The sequence below is a fragment of the Dendrobates tinctorius genome, unplaced genomic scaffold (genome assembly GCF_039654945.1).
Source record: "Dendrobates tinctorius isolate UK_male_01 unplaced genomic scaffold, ASM3965494v1 ptg000035l, whole genome shotgun sequence".
NCBI lineage: Eukaryota > Metazoa > Chordata > Amphibia > Anura > Dendrobatidae > Dendrobates > Dendrobates tinctorius.
This window is the reverse complement of record NW_027361703.1, coordinates 4,695,061-4,708,786: the sequence shown is the minus strand read 5'-3', so window position 1 is coordinate 4,708,786 and position 13,726 is coordinate 4,695,061. Positions and strand designations below refer to the sequence as shown.

The 13,726-nt window shown below is 40.1% G+C and overlaps 1 protein-coding gene across 2 annotated transcripts in view; it reads left to right on the top strand.

Moving 5' to 3' along the window:
• NELL2 (neural EGFL like 2) overlaps nucleotides 1–13,726 on the top strand; it is a 549,962-nt gene that overhangs the window by 159,588 nt on the left and 376,648 nt on the right. The gene's annotated exons all lie outside the window — the stretch shown is intronic.

The window sequence follows — 13,726 nt, the reverse complement described above, 5'->3', positions numbered from 1 at the left end:
TGCGGACTCAAACGCTAATGTGAACCTAGCCTAATGTGTAGTAGCAGAATGAAGCTGCTCACCAGCACTGTCACTGAAGGAGGAGCAGCCGCTCTAAAAGCTGCCAAAAAGTAAGGAGACTGTAAGACGACTGCAGAGTTATGATCTGTTGAAGAGATAATTTAAGAATACCCCTTTATTTCAGATTCCTAGAAATAAAATAATTCCTAAATAATGAAAACAAACAACATTTTAAACAGGAGGTACACATTAAATGACTCTTGTTCCCTGTCCTTAAATTCATACTTCATCTTATGCATTTGCGTTTCTAAATGTTTTTGCTATTTATTAAGGTACCTCAATTAACGCCTATTCTTTTATTATTTTTGACTGTAATTCAAGGCAATTCATTCAGCACAGTTTGTCCTTTTGATTCTGAATAATAATCTCAGTACTTTGTGTCTTGTGTTTAACGTATACAGAAGATTAGTGCATGCAGTTAGAAAGCTATGTTGCTATTATTGCTACTTATATTTATCCTACTAAACATAATTGCATGTTATATTCCTTGAGGAAATTGAATTTGTTTAGTGCTACTGGAGTTCTAACTGCAGTTGGTCTTCAGGCTTGTGAATTTTGTTTACATTGCCGATATGCTAATCTAAACTGTGAGGAAGAAATAGCATCATTCATGGTAAAAAATTAACACAAACCTATTAACATGTATATATTCTAGTAACATGATTTATGAAACATGCATATGTTTTACTATCCTGAGGAAAATTAAAGGCATATATTCATCAAGACAAGCGATTATCCCTCCGGTCTTGATGAAGGACGTTATGGTATCATACATTTATGATTCATCTAAAGGTGTACGTCTCTTCATGAATTTGAAGCATCTGACAAGTGGCATGCACCTCTGTGTGCCCCACCGGAAATCTCACCCCAGTAAAGGATTGGGCAAAATATCCGGGCATACAGAATGCCACAGCTCATCAATTTGAACTGCTGTGGCGGTCATATCCCCTGTGCCCCAGCTCTGCCCATTTTGGTGGAGCTGGGAAAAAAGTCAACATTTCAAAATGTCAAAAGTTGCAAATTTTTGCAACTTTTCAAAGCTTTTACACCACTTTTTCGCATAAAAGCTTTGAGGACTTGGAGTCAAAGGCAATTTGAGGAAAAAAATTTGCCAAGAATTGCGGATACTGCAATTGCCTCGAAAAGACATTTATACCATTCTGAGGACTATATCCAACACCTTTCAAGCTGTTTCAAGCGCAAAGTCAATGTCAACGTGACCTTGTAACTTTTCTTCACTGCTGTTTTGTCACACTCACTTTCTGTAAAGTATATTGAGAGTTCTTTAGCTTTGTCTGAATATTTCTATTACAACGCTGTGATCTGTGACAACCGCTTATTAAACACATTCACCTCATAAAGGTTTCTGTGCTGCATTCCCTGCCTCACCTTTTATATAGGCTGATATCCCTTTGTTACCAAGGTTTTGTCCCTCGGACAGTTTTGAGTGTTCCTGATAGATTTTTTCATGCTGATTTCAGAAATGACTTCAGATTTTTCCTATCACATAAGGTTTTTGAGAAATGATACGAAACATTATAATATTCTTCTATAATTCTAAAAACTCATATATGAACTTTTTCTGAAACAGTATATTCTGAATTTTCCACTGAAATAATGTAAATCGCTGATCTACAAATATGCAAGCAATTATTATGCGAATTCCGCACAGGCACAGTGAATCATTCGGCTGACCGTGTACGGAGCATACCACATCTCCTGGTTAGGGGAGGAATCAAAAGACAATACTGACATACTTAGAGTATGGCAGAATGGATCACGACCTTCAATGCTGTTCGCTGTCCCAATGATATGGAGAAGTGAAGATGGCTTTAAGGTGCAATGATACACTGCGCTGCTGTAGGTATAATTCAAGGAAATTTATTGGTGCCTACGCGTTTCCTGAGCTGTCCCAGCTCACTTCATCAGGGCATGATACAAGCATGCAATGCAAGAGTTTATATACAATCCAAAGAGGAAAAAAAAAAAAAAAAAGAGGGCAGGACAAGTAACTGCCACATCAGCAAGGCAATGGTATAAAACACATTAAAATAATTGTATTTTAATAGAATATATTAAAACAGCATATAATAAGAATACATACTCAAGAACAATAAAAAAGAAAATGTATATATTTCTTTTGAAATAGACACGGGGGATCACGGGGTCCAATAAAAAAAGTAGTTAAAACCATCCTCAAGGAGTCTAGAACCCAGTTCCAAAGTTGAGAGTGTATAGTGTTTTAATCCACATGACCATGGTGACTAGTGAGGAATGGGGTATGATTTTTCAGATCAATGTTAAGATCAATCTATTCACTTCCAGAATAAAGAGTAAATCCAAAGAGATGTACCCTGAATAACGGATTAAAAAAAAAAAAAATGATTAAGGGCACTTATATAAAAAAAAGAAAAAAAAATACCGATTGTAAAAAAGAAAAAAACATTTTGAAATAAAGTGCAGTAGTGTTATAATATTAAATATATTAAATCATAAAAACATGGTAACAATGTAAAAAAAGGGGGGTTGTAGTATTATAAAGAGACACTAGATGGCGCTAACACGAGCTTCAAGGAAGTGTCAGAAGGTTGAAGAGAATACTACAGTTAAAAGAGAGCGCTTCCTGTGTGAAACAAATGTGTGGAATGGAAGGATAAAACAAGATGGCCAGGCTAAGCGTCCCAATAGAGGGTTCAGTATGCATGGGAGGCAGGGACAAAAATCTCCAAAAAAAATCGACTTTTAATAAAAGACATCAGAACCAATATTTAGTCCAAAGGGTTCCAGAGATTTTAATTTGTAAATCCAGTACAGTTCTTTCCTATTAAGTGTCTGGATTCGGTTTGGTGTATTGTCTGGTATCTGTTCAATGGGGTTAATAGTTAGTTTCTTGATGTCACGACCATGTATAAGGTCAAAGTGACGTGACAGACCATGCTTCTGAAAGCCAATTTTAATATTATGTCGGTGGGAATTTAACCAACAATGAAGTGCCTGGGTGGTACGTCCAACGTAGATTTTGGGACAAGTGCATGTAATGATATAGATGACGTGTGAGGATAGACAAGTGAGGTGGTATTTGATGTGGAATTTTTCTTGAGTGATGGGATGTGAGAAAGTGATAGTCTGATGTGCAATGTTGTGACAGCAACTACATTTAGAGTGATGACATTTATAGATGCCAGGGGATAAGGAATTGTTCTGCTTGTGAGATGGAATAGTGAGCCTGCTGGGTGCCAATGTGTTTTTTAAGGATTTAGCCTTCCTGAAGGTTATAGCAGGTTTCTCAGGAATGATTTTGTTTAAAATGGGGTCTCTTTTGACAATATGCCACAGACCCTCCATGATGTTCCTGATAGATTTGTGTTGTGAACTGTAGGTGGTGATAAAGTTGGTACAGAATTTTTATTAAAAGTCCATTTTCTTTGGAGATTTTTGTCCCTGCCTCCCATGCATACTGAACCCTCCATTGGGATGCTTAGCCTGACCATCTTGTTTCATCCTTCCATTCCACACATTTGTTTCACACAGAAAGCTCTCTCTTTTAACTGTAGTATTCTCTTCAAGCTGCTGACACTTCCTTGAAGCTCGTGTTAGCGCCATCTAGTGTCTCTTTATAATACTACAACCCCCCTTTTTTTACATTGTTACCATGTTTTTATGATTTAATATATTTAATATTATAACACTACTGCACTTTATTTCAAAATGTTTTTTTCTTTTTTACAATCGGTATTTTTTTCTTTTTTTTTTTTATAAATAAGTACCCTTAATCATTTTTTTTTTTTTTTAATCCGTTATTCAGGGTACATCTCTTTGGATTTACTCTTTATTCTGGAAGTGAATAGATTGATCTTAACATTGATCTGAAAAATCATACCCCATTCCTCACTAGTCACCATGGTCATGTGGATTAAAACACCATACACTCTCAACTTTGGAACTGGGTTCTAGACTCCTTGAGGATGGCTTTAACTACTTTTTTTATTAGACCCCGTGATCCCCCGTGTCTATTTCAAAAGAAATATATACATTTTCTTTTTTATTGTTCTTGAGTATGTATTCTTATTATATGCTGTTTTAATATATTCTATTAAAATACAATTATTTTAATGTGTTTTATACCATTGCCTTGCTGACGTGGCAGTTACTTGTCCTGCCCCCTTTTTTTTTTTTTCCACTTTGGATTGTACTGTATATAAACTCCCGCATTGCATGCTTGTATCATGCCCTGATGAAGTGAGCTGGGACAGCTCAGGAAACGCGTAGGCACCAATAAATTTCTTTGAATTATACCTACAGCAGCGCAGTGTATTATTGCACCTTAAAGCCATCTTCACTTACAAGTCCTTGGACCCTGTGCAGACTGCAGCAGCTGTTTCATGCGTTTGTAGGTGTTGTGACCGAAGTTTCACAACCCTATCAGGTGAGTCTCTCCTGGCCTCACCATTACAATTGTGTTTTAAAGGTTTCACACAGAGGATGCGCCCTGTTTTGTTTCTTTTATTTAATGATATGGAGAAAGCAGAGAGATCATGTAACAGACTGCTACTTCCGCCTTACAAATGTAACAGGATATTCAGCAAAGAATAAGAAATCAATAGAATATCCTAATCTTCCTTCAGCCAGCCATAAGACCAGTGCCACACAATGAAAGTATTCGTGTTCCAAAGCTGCCTAAAGTATGGACAATGGAGGACGGCGAAGATGAACTAACAATGTCAGTGGAAAATGAAACTGCTGCAGACCCAGATTTTGAGCCTTCTACATCTAATCCACATCTGCTCAGTCAAGCTGATCTGAGTGACTTAGTCAGAGATTTGAAGTTGTCAAAGAGGCAGGCAGAATTATTGGGATCACGGCTACAAGAACGGAATCTCTTATAACCAAGAACAAGAGTTTATGTTGTTCGCAGTTGTCAAGAATACCTTAATCAATTTTTCAAACATGTCGACAATTTAACCATTTGCAACAACATCTTGGGGTTGTTTGGTGCTCTTGGATGCAAACATGCCATGAAGGAATGGCGACTGTTCATTGACTTGTCAGTTTTAAGTCTAAAGGCTGTTTTACTACACAGCGACAATATCTACACATGAAAGAAATGTATGAGTATATGGAGCTACTGTTGACCCACATTAATTATAGAAATTATAACTGGGACATATGTGATGTTCTAAAAGTTGTTGCACTTCTTCTTGGACTGCAGCTTGGATATACCAAGTATTGTGGTTTTATTTGTGAGTGGGACAGTCGTGCACGAGAAATGCACTATTTCAGAAAGGACTGGCGACTCCGCGAAAACCTGGTTGCTGGACAGAAGAATGTTAAACATAATTCTCTCGTTGATCCAGCAAAGCTATTTCTCCCTTCTTTGCATATTAAATTTGGGCTTATGAAGAATTTTGTCAAAGCAATGAAAAAAGAATCTGAAGACTTTGCTTACTTGCAACAGAAATTTCCAAGAATAAGTGATGCAAAGATTAAAGAACATATTTTTATTGGCACACAGATCAGAGATATAATGAATGACAATAGCTTTGATGGTCTTTTGCAAGGTGCTAAACAAGTGGCCTGGAGAGCCTTTAAAGATGTGACCTCAATTTCCTTGGCAATAGTAGGGCACAGAACTTTGAACAACTCGTGGACAACATGCTCACAGCATATCATTTGATGAAATGCCTTATATCACTAAAAATGCATTTTCTACATTCTCACTTGGACTTTTTTCCAGCTAATCTTGGTGCCGTTAGCGATTAACACGGTGAAAGATTTCACCAAGATATTCCGCTGATGGAGAAAAGGTACCAGGGAAAGTGGAGTACATCAATGCTGGCTGAGTATTGCTGGAATCTTATTCGAGAAGCATCTGATACAGATTATAAATGAAAGTCATCTGCAAAACACTTTTGAACAATTGTTTTTGCTACTGACATCGTTGCACATGTATGTAGTGTCTCAGACGTCATAATGTAGATTATAAATTGTTGTTTCTTAAAAACCTCACGTGATACAGACTTTTGGAGCACATATTCGTGTTCAGCATATCAAAATCTATAAGATACAATACAATTTTCTCAGGGGGCAAGAACTTCCCTGAAATTTGTTGTGCAGTGTATTGTTTGAAATGTGCTATACTATGTGATAATTGTGCTATACTACAGTATGTGATGTGATAGCCAAGGCTGCATTGGGAAGCCCTCCCGGTTGAACCCAAGGTCATGTGAGCCTTTTCTGACTGATGAGGAAATCGATTTACATATTGTTAAAATTAGTCAGGTCAAGTGAGTTTCCTAAAATTCTACTTGAAATCAATTTGCATTTAATTAATTCACACATGTCTATCCACTGCTCCTTCCCCATTCTTTGTAGTTGCGATGTAACAATTACGGTACATTTTCACTGATGTATGATATTGGCTTGGTGTATGATATTGGCATATTTTTTTCATTCTTATTATGTGACAGGGTCTCACTGATGTGGTGCAAGTATTGTATGTAGCATTCTGAACCAATTAAATGTTTTGCCACTTCAGTAATGTCTACTTACCCACACAGAGAGAAAAGGGAGAGATACTGCAGCTGCACTTCCTCTTCCCCCAGGTATTGTCAGTTTACTGCATTACTCTTGTGGGCTGAAAATGTTTCTGAACAGAAGATAGGGACAATGGCTGCTGCAAGATCACTTTGTTATAATCAGCATGTCATCATATCCTAAGCATAGCACAAATCGGGAGGGATACACAAAGGCCAGCGAAAGAAGAAAGTAGTTTTTAGAGTTTCAATAAGGAACAGTTTAGCGAGATTTTCTTATTGTCAGACAACCTCTTTAAAAACAATGCCATAAATGACATACCCAAATTTTGGATTAAATGTAAAACATTGCTGAACATCCTATGCAAGCTTTATGCTTCTGATTTATATTTTCAGGGGAAGAGTCCTGAGAAGATCATTTGCATATTTCCAGTGCCTTCTGGGATAAGTGAAGACTAGTCTCCGCGAGCTCAACGATCACTGGATTTTGGCCGTGGCAGCTGAAAAGAGGAAATCTGTAAACCAGGGGAAGAGTCCTGAGGAGATCATTTGCATATTCCCAGTGCCTTCTGGGATAAGTTAAGAGTCTCCGCGAGCTCAAAGATCACTGGATTTTGGCTGTTGCAGCTGAAAAGAGGAAATTGGTAAACCAGGGAAAGAGTCCTGAGGAGATCATTTGCATATTCCTAGTGCCTTCTGGGATAAGTGAAGAGTCTCCGGGAGCTCAACGATCACTGAATTTTGGCCGTTGCAGCTGAAAAGAGGAAATCAGTAAACCGCGCGCCGATTTTGGCTCAATTTTCATCGTTTTGAAATCTCAATATGGAAGAGGCCAGGAGCCATTTGGTGAGCTGCATTTCTTGCTACATGTTCACAGACTTACCAGTGGAAAAGCCAAACTTCACATGCCACAAATGCAAGCTTGTGTCCCTGTTGGAGGAAAAGTTGCAAAATCTCAAAGAGAGGTTAGCTACGTTGAAAATCATTAAGGAAGGTGAAGAGTTCTTAGACAGAGCAGAATTATCTCTTCATGTTACAGAAAGAGAAGTAATTCGAAGTGCACCTGAAGAAACAGAGGAATGGAGACATGTGACCCAGAGAAGCAGGAGGATCAGGAAGCAGTCAGCACCCATACTGCTCTGGAACCAGTACCAGGCTCTCACGCAGGAGAACGATGAATAAATACATCAGGATAAGACTTTGCCCACAAACAGCAACCTTGTACGCCTTCAGAATCCTTCTGGATGGAGAAAGAAAAATTTTGTGAAGTAGAAACAGAGAGTGGTGGTCATGGGGGATTCCCTGTTGAGAGGAACAGAGGCCGCTATCTGCAGACCGGATATAACTTCAAGAAAAATGTGCTGTCTTCCAGGTGCAAAAATTAAAGATGTGTCTGACAGGATATCAGGATTCTTCAGACCTACAGATGACTACCCATTCCTGCTAATACATGTGGGGACAAATGACACAGCAAGAAATGACCTGGAAACCATCTGCAGTAACTTTGAAAACTTAGGCAAGAAAGTGAAAGAACTGGGAGCGCAGGTGGTCTTCTCTTCCATCCTCCCAGTGGATGGCCATGGAACAAGGAGGTGGAATAAGATTCTGCAGGTGAACAACTGGCTAAGTCGATGGTGCCGTCAGCAAGGATTTGGATTTCTGGATCATGGAGTGAATTACCTATATGATGGACTACTTGCAAGAGATGAGGTGCACCTTACGAAGACTGGAAAACTTGTATTTGGAAGTTACCTTTCTACACTCATCAGGAGAGCTTTAAACTAGAACAATGTGGGAAGAGAAGCAAAAGGCCAGTAAAAGCCATACACCTGACAAATGCTCTTGAGAACTCTGCTATTAGAAGTGGAAAGGAAGAACAAAGACAAAAGACTCTAAATAATAAAAATATTGGAGAAAGAGAAAACCAATCACAAACTAAAATGCTTCTATACTAATGCACAAAGCATGGGCAACAAACAAGGAGAACTGGAACTACTAACACAGGAAAAGAAATATGATGTCATTGGAATCACTGAAACTTGGTGGAACGATACACATGATTGGAATACAAGTGTCATGATCACGTGTGTCAGGACGCAGATGTTACCGCAAGGCGGACCCATAACACACGTGACCCTGGATACTCCGCCTCCAGTGGGGCACATTTAAATAATAAAACGTGCAGGTGGATACGCCGCCTCCACCTGGCGAATTTAGGTATTACACGTTATACATACAATATCTGGAAACACCGCCTCCAGTAAGGCGCATTTAAATAATAAAGGGGGGAACCTGGGTAACTTTAACAATGGTGGGCCCTGCAATAGGGAAAAGGGAATTGGAGACCTCCTGAGCTCCCCTGAGCCAGTGTCCCTGCACTCCTAACGTTCCCTATGCCGGTTTCGCACCGGGCGCTGCACGCGTACCTCAATGCCCTAGCTCGCCCTGACCCTAAACCCTCACTAGGGAATAGGTCGGTGCGGAAACTAATCCCACCACTGCACTAATAACACACATGAGGAAAGAGACAATACAGGGGAAACACCACTTAGCTTTGCTCTGTTGCGTGCGCTCCTAGCAACAGAGCCCTCCACCTGAGTGCATCTTCTCCTCCACCCGGATCCATCACCATAACAGGATCCTTCACCTTAGTGCAACCTTGGAGCAGAGTCCAACACCAGTTGCAGCTGCTTAGAACCAGAGTCCCAAGGATGAGTTCAGCTGCTGACACGAAGTCGAGCATGCTTGAGTCCAGCTCAGCGGCCAAGTCCCACATGGTGAGTGCCACTCTCCATAGTCGCCACTCCACCAGCCCATGCAGACACTTCCCGCTGACACCATCACTGCGACTCCACCACGCCATGCCAGCCCTTCGTCCAGACACCATAGCTGAAACACATCCCCCCAGGCTAAGCTGCGCAGGACTCCTCACCAGCTCCATCCTTCATCCAGGCTCTCCAAAAACAGAGTGAACACAAACTCACAATATCACAAGCTGTGATTGCACACCTCTAGCACACCTTTATAGGGTGTAACACCTGATACATGATTAAGTGCACAAAACCTAAAGTGCAATATCAAAACCACCACCGGGGACAGTCAAGACACCTTGGAACTTTCCAAAGTAAAAAAAGTTCACCCAGTGATTTAAAACTGTCAGATCACTTCAGATCATGACAACAAGGCTAGAAGGATACAACTTATTTGCAAGAAACAGACTTGATAAAATAGGAGGAGGTGTCGCATTGTATGTTAGAAACACGTATATCTGCACAGAGATTGAAGTTTCAGAGACCGGGAGTTCTGTGGAAACTGTTTGGGTAAGAATACAAGGACAGAACAATGGAAAGGACACCATTGTAGGCATTTACTACAGGTCGCCTGTGCAAGCTGAAGATACTGTATGGATGAACTCTTTATGCATCAAATGGTCAAGTTCTCCAAAAAATATGACATAGTTGTCATGGGAGATTTCAACTATCCAGACATTTGCTGGGAATCTCAGGCAAAACTAACAGGTCAAGGAAATTCTTATCCTCTCTTGCTGACAACTTTATCTTCCAAAAGGTAGGGGAGAAAACAAGGGGATCTGCTACCTTGAATCTAATCCTTATAAACAGGGAGGAAATGGTTGAGGAGGTAAAAGTGGCTGAGACCCTAGGAGGTAGCGACCATGCTATTTTAGAATTTTGGATAACTAGAGGAGGAAGATCTGATAAGACTCAGACGTCAAGGTTAGATTTCAGAAAGGCAGATTTTAAGGGACTCAAAGAGAATTGGAGGGATCCAATGGCTGGATATCCTTAAAGACAAAAATGTCCAGGAAGGATGGGAAATCTTGAAAAATGAAATTCTCAAAGCACAATTGTTAACAATTCCAAAAAGAGGGAAGAATAGGAAACATTTAAGGAAACCAGGATGGATGAACACAAAACTTAAGCACATGCTAAAAAGGAAGAAAGAAATGTTTATAAAATGGAAAGAGGGAGGCATATCTAAAGAAGAATATAATGCTGTCTGCAGAACCTGCAGGGCACAAATCAGATTATCTAATGCTGACATTGAATTGAGGCTTGCAAGAAACGAAAAAAACAATAATAAAGGATTTTGGGGATATGTCAAAAGTAAAAGAAAAGTCAAAGATGCTATAGGATTTTTACAGGATGAAAATGATGAAATGGTAAGACAGGATGTTGAGAAGGCTGAACTTTTAGATTCCTATTTTGCATCTGTTTTCTCTCAAAATGGAAATGTAACATCAACTGTTCTTCACTGTCCTATTAAGGGAATAGAAGAATCCAGGATATCTATAAACAGAAAGATAGTGAGGAAACACTTAGCTAACCTAAATGAATTTAAGTCTCCAGGTCCAGATGAATTACACCCCAGAATACTGAAGGAGATAGCAGAAGAAATTTTTGAACCCCTCTCCATAATCTTTGAAAATTCTTGGAGAACAGGAGAAGTCCCAGAAGATTGGAGAAGAGCAAATGTTGTTCCTATCTTCAAAAAGGGGAAGAAGGTGGACCCAGGCAACTATAGGCCGGTGAGTCTGACTTCTATACCAGGAAAGATCTTTGAACAAATTATTAAACAACATGTATGTCAGTACCTGGATAAGCATGAAGTGATTAAACAGAGTCAGCATGGGTTTGTACCTAATAAGTCATGTCAGACTAACTTAATTTCCTTCTATGATGGGATCACTGATTGGGTGGATCAGGGAAATGCTGTAGATATAGTATATCTTGACTTCAGCAAAGCATTTGACAAAGTATCTCACACAATCCTTATTGAAAACTTGACAAGGTATGGAATGGGCAAGGCAACTGTTAGGTGGATTCATAAAGAGTGCTCGTAAATGGCTGCACATCCAGTTGGAAGAATGTCTCAAGTGGGGTACCACAGGGCTCTGTCCTGGGTCCTGTATTGTTCAACATCTTTATTAATGATTTAGATGAAGGAATTGAGGGTAAACTGATTAAATTTGCTGATGACACAAAGCTAGGAGGGATAGCTAATACTAGAGAAGAGAGAGAGGATTCAAAAAGATATAAATAAACTGGAGCAGTGGGCAGCAACTACCAGAATGGTTTTTAACCGGGAAAAATGCAAAGTACTACATCTGGGCAATAAAAATGAAAAAAGCATATACAGAATGGGAGGAATAGGGCTAAGCAACAGCACATGTGAAAAAGACTTGGGTATACTAATAGATCACAGGCTGAATATGAGTCAACATTGTGATGCAGCAGCAAAAAAGACAAATGCAATTCTAGGATGTATTAACAGAAGCCTACAGTCTAGATCACGTGAAGTTATTATTGCCCTCTACTCCTCTTTGGTCAGACCTCATCTGGAATACTGTGTCCAGTTTTGGGCACCACATTTTAAAAAAGACATCAACAAACTGGAGCAAGTTCAGAAAAGAGCAACCAGAATGGTGACCGGTCTGCAAACCCTGTCTTATGAGGAAAGGTTGCATGATTTGGGAATGTTTAGCTTGCAAAAGAGAAGACTGAGAGGAGACTTAATAGCTGTCTACAAATATCTCAAGGGCTGTCACATTGTAGAAGGATCATCTTTATTCTCATTTGCACAAGGAAAGACTAGAAGCAATGGGATGAAACTGAATGGGAGGAGACACAGATTAGATATTAGAAAAACTTTTTGACAGTTAGAGTGATCAATGCGTGGAACAGGCTGCCATGAGAAGTGGTGAGTTCTCCTTCAATGGAAGCCTTCAAACAGAGGCTGGACAGACATCTGTCTGGGATGATTTAGCGAATCCTGCTTTGAGCAGGGGGTTGGACCAGATGGCCCAGGAAGTCCCTTCCAACTCTAAGATTCTATGATTCTATGATATAAAAAGGACGCATGTTCAACAAACTATGATGCCTATGTCACTTACACATGTTAACTTACTAGAAGTGATAACTGCATCTTTATTTGCTTAAGAAATAGCAGTAAAGATGTGATGATGTTGATAAGGAAGGTCTAAAGCTGGCCACACATATTAAATAGCAGTCAGCCGAACGCTGCCAAATGTCATCTCCCCAATAAACCAAAGGATCAGAAGTTGACATTCCAATTCCCAGATCCTTTTGGAGGCCATTAAACAGATTAGATAGTTGAAAGATCCTGCCAAAAACGGCAGGTTTGGTTATCTAAGGGTCCCGTTACACATAACGATGCTCCACCGATCCCAACAACCATACGACCTGGTAAGGATCGCTGGTACGTCGCTACATGGTTGCTCATAACCTGTCAAACAGGCAGAACTATTCAACGACACAGCAACGATACGGCAATCCGTATAACAATCTCGGCGGTCGTTGGGACCTTGTCACACAGCAGCTTTTCTGACGACTCACGCCTGCGTCCCTGAGTTCTGTGTCGCCAACGAGGTCGCTCGTCGATGTCAAACACAGCGATGCATGCTGGCCAGCAGGATGCCAACGATCAAAAAATGGCCTAGGACATTCGAGCACAATCAGCGATATCCAGCGGGGGGGGCAGTCGCGGCTATGTGTCACACGTAGCGAGATCGCTGGCGAGGTCGCTGTTGCGTTACACAACCTGTGACGTTTCAGCGATCTCGCTAACGATCTCGTTATGTGAGACGGGGTCTTAACTTTTATCAAATGTTTATGGGAGCAATAGCTCACGTTCACAGGTTCAGTATTTGCTCAGTATTTAGTCAGTATTAGTATTTATAAGACATAACCAGGAGTGGTACAATCAGAGGAAAAGTATAACAGAAACTCGTCACCACTGTTATACTATACTGAACGTGAAACATGACCTTAAGGTTGTTGTTTGTGCCTACAGAGACCAGAGGTAAATCCTTTAATTAAATAAATAGAAGAGACAGAAGATTCGGCACTGCTCCTTAACCCCTAAGCAGTTCCATGACTGCTATTCAAGTCCAAAATCACACAGCTGGACCGACCGCCAAACTACCGTCCAAACGGGTGCTCAATCCAGAAAAGCAAACATGTAATATGATTATGTACAAAAGAGAAAAAAAGTGATGGCACTCACCATTCTGTCGTGAAAATTCTTTATTGATTAAAAGGCATTGGCATGGGAGGAACGTACAGAGAGTGGACGACGGCCGTTTCACGCACTTG